Below are 4,140 nucleotides of genomic sequence, written 5' to 3' on the forward strand. Positions count from 1 at the left end.
GAGAGAGAGAGAGAAAAAGACTGTAGATTTTAATTAATTAATATTAATCATGTGATATTAATTCTTGATCGAACAAAAACTATTTTTTTTTTTTTTTTGGCAACACGCAATCCTCTAAATATTATTTGCATTTTTACTTGCATTTCAAATTTAAAGATATAATTGTCCGAAATATATTACGATAGATTTTTTTCTTAGCTGTCTTCATAACGCAAAGCTTAGCGTCCTTATGGGAATCTTAATCCTGGAATAGAATAAATCCTTTTTTTTTCTCTTTCGCCCTCTGTCTCTTCCTCTGTCCTCCTCGCTCCCTTTAGAACTCGTTTCTTCTGCGCGCAGAACGCCAGCCATACCAGCAACGCGGAACACAAGCAAGCTCCTCCGCAAGGAGGCCATATTTCATAAGACTCGCTTCTCTCATCCGGCAGCTTTCCATGCCGCCTACTATTCCCGCCTGCGTCGTCTCTCTCCTCCCCTCCCTTCCCCCAGGTTTCTCTCTCCTCTTTCTCTCTTACCTTCTTTAGTGGCCGAATAGCCAAGCTACCGAGCCCTTCTGCCACCGTCAAGGTTTCTAGCAACGCTTGCGCGCCCCGTTCCCATCTCGTTTTCCCCATCCAATCCCATGGCCCGTGCCAAGCTCAGTACTGCCAGCCGCCGATGTAATGTTTCTTTTATTGATTTTGCGGCGGTTCGCGGAAATTATACGGCTCGCGGATATGTGTGTAGAGCCCCCGCCATCATTTCCTTGTCTAGCGAACGAATGAAGGTTCCCATTATTCTCTTCGTAGCCTTGCTGATTTTTCGCGATTTTGAACGTAAAGATGGATTTAATGAGGACATCATTAAGATGATATGTCTAATATGTAACTTCGTAATCTCGAATCTGTAATACGAGAGTAGTATTTCCTGCATGTTCGTCCTGCATCGCTGATTTATTGAAATATTAATCGACATCTTGTTGAGTTAGAATTTGTTTCCAACGATCATATAAAATTTCGAAGTATTTAAGAAGTCGAATAGTTTAGTTTCAACATTCGGTCTTACGCGTTTTCTTAGACTTTGTTAAATTAACAGACATATTGCAGAAAACAAAAGTAAGACATTTCATTGGCAAATATAGAAAGTAGACCAAGTTAATATTTAACGATATCAAATGACCCTGCTGACATTGTTGCAAATCTCAGATATTCAATTTTCTCTTTTTCTCATTGAATATCAGTAATAAATCATACAGTTTGTGTGTATAGACAGTATACCAGTCTTCGTATTTCATTTATTTCGTATCATCGTAAAGCGTCCTCGTTGATAAGCAAAAGTCGATATATGACGGTATAACTGCATCAAATCGATAAGAGATTAAAAAACTAATCGTCCCGCCGAACATTTTCCCGCGCACAAGATTCATAGTGAATTCATGGTGATCGATCGTAGGACGGTGCGCGTCAATCGGTGGCCACGGCAAGGAATCCGCTGCATAGGGACATCCACTACTTCCGACGTCCTGTGTCCGCGTTCGATAGGTCAAGGACGCTCCCATGGTTCTCGAGGTCAGGTCGACAAATCACCCTTTCCGGCGCGTAGGTCCGTGGCGGAGAAAAAAGAAGGAATCGACTCCGCGCGCGCAAGAGAGGCGGGATAAGTGGAGACGAGGCGCAACAGAGAGAAGGAGATCCGGGCTCTTCTCGCCCCTGTTTTGAGGGTGCAGATGAATCTGATCCCAAAAGAACGACAAACTCGTCGGAAAATTCTTTACTTCCAATGATCTCATATTCGATCGTTCAAAAGCCAGAAATTTTTTAAAGATATGAGAGATATGAAACATCACGAGATCTTTGCCTTTGAGTTTTGAAAAGGCTTTTGATTGCAAGTTAAAGAGCGCATTTTAATTAGTATAAAAACAAACAAATTTATTCTGAATTAAAGACGTTTACAAAAAAACTTGACTCAAAGTTGAAAAATTAAATAGCACTTAAATCAACTTCCATTTACAATAACAATTCAAAAAGTTGCACTTTACGTGTAGTTTTCGATTAATTTTACTTAAATGGATTAAATAATCGGTTAGAGGAATACGCTAAAATGCCAACATACATGTTGTATCAGTGCAAACTTGTAGTATATCATGAAAAAGCATTTTTGTAACACGCTCACATATGCAAGCAAAAATTAAATTTTTACCATTCAAAAACTCCGCAATAATTCACCAGTTTTTCAACCTCCAGTTTTCTCGTAAATACCTTTCATTCAAAAGATAATTTTTATTTTTATACCAATTAAAATTCGCTCTTTAATCTGCAAAAAAAACTTATGCAAAGTTCAAGAACATTTCATGATGTTTCCATGTTAGAAATATAAAGTTTTGAAGTATAAATTTAGAATAAGTATAAATAAGGATATTCTATAACACTACAGATTATTGCAGTAATATTACAGTAATACTGCTGTAGCAATGTTGCTGCAATGCTTTGTGCTGTATGGAATACAAAATGAACTTTGGAAAATATAAATAGAAAGACAATTAAGAATAAATGTAAAGACGGAGGATTGAGAATTTTTACTTTTCAGTTCATGACGTAGAGTCAATTCCTCGAGTGCTAATCTTTCTATGAACGCTCTATAGGGTGTAGTTTAATTAATGTCAATTATTCTAGGGATGTATTTCTAATCAAACATTTTTAAAAAATTTACATAAGTTTGAAAATGTTTACAATCAATTTTAGAAGAGAGGATTGAGAAAGAGAAAAAAAGAGAGAGAAAGAGAAAGAACAATTTGAACAATTTCGTTATAAAACGTTATATCTTATTATATTTTTTTGTTGTTTTTATTTATTTGTATTAAACTTTATCTTATTTAACATTGTTACTTATTCCATTAGCTGTTTTGGATTATTAAACAATAAAATTTCTTCTACCTCATAAAGTAAGCGTTTCGAAATTCTATTTGTATAAATTTTTTTAAATGTTCGATCAAGAAAAAGATTCTTCTTAGAGATTCACACTAATTAAAGTATATCCTATATAATTAATATTTTGTAATTCATAGTATAGATCATTTTAAACCACTTTAATTGGCGGATTTTGGACAACTAACTTAATACCAACTTAATAATAAAATCGTTAACTATCCTTTTTGTACAAGTGATCGGAAATGATCAGCTTTTCGAGAATTAATTTCCATAACGTAAGATAAACATATATTATTAATATTATCAGTATTCAAACTAATGTGATAAAGATAGATACAATTTGTTGCGAAGATGAATTGCTTATAATACAAATTGTATCACTTGAATAAATAGAGAATCATGATTTTGTACAAACAAGTGCGCATAGATAACGCGTATTTGGTCAGTATGACGAAGAGTGCCACGGAGAAAGAGCGACAGGTGAGAAGGGGGAGAGATTGCGGGCTCTGCTATATATATCGGGCTAGAAACGTTGGTGGTGCTCCGGAACGTACGTGACTCTCGTTTTCGCCGAGAGCCGTATAGAAAGCGAAAACGAGCTTCTACCTACATTTCGCCCATTCACGCGGAGAGGCCGACAAACGACGCTGTGAGGGCGAGGGCGAGGGGTGGCGGGATGCAAGAGAGGGAGGACGAGAGGATCCGGAAGGGTAGGTGGGGAGGGATCGAGAGGGGTGCGGCAGGTGCAGAGGAAAAAAAAAGAATAAAAAGGAAAAACCCCCGAGGAAAAGGGAAAAAGCGTAGAAAAAGGGAAAAAGCGGGCCGCGCGAGCCGCGGGCCGCCACCTATCTCCACAACCGGCACACTATCAAGCTTTGGAATAGCGCGCTAGAGAGGAATAAAGGGAAAAATGAAAACAGAACGGTGTACGTGCGCGCGCGTGACACACGTGCGTGTGCACGCACGAACGCACTTATGCAAGTACATACACACACATACATACGCGCGCGCTCATTATACAGCGCGTTACGTACTAATAAATGCATGTGTAAGAACGTACTTGTACAGGGAACCGTTTGTAAATAAGCGTGTGTGCCGCGATCGAGGGAAGAGAGTAGATAGAGGGGAGTCGCGAAAAAGGGTGATCCCTCGCGGATGGTTTGTTAAGAGAGATAGCGAGACAGAGCGAGCAAGTGGGCGAGAGAGAGAGAGAGAGAGAGAGAGAGAGAGAGAG

Source organism: Atta cephalotes (assembly GCF_000143395.1).
Source record: "Atta cephalotes unplaced genomic scaffold scaffold00017, whole genome shotgun sequence".
NCBI classification, from domain to species: domain Eukaryota; kingdom Metazoa; phylum Arthropoda; class Insecta; order Hymenoptera; family Formicidae; genus Atta; species Atta cephalotes.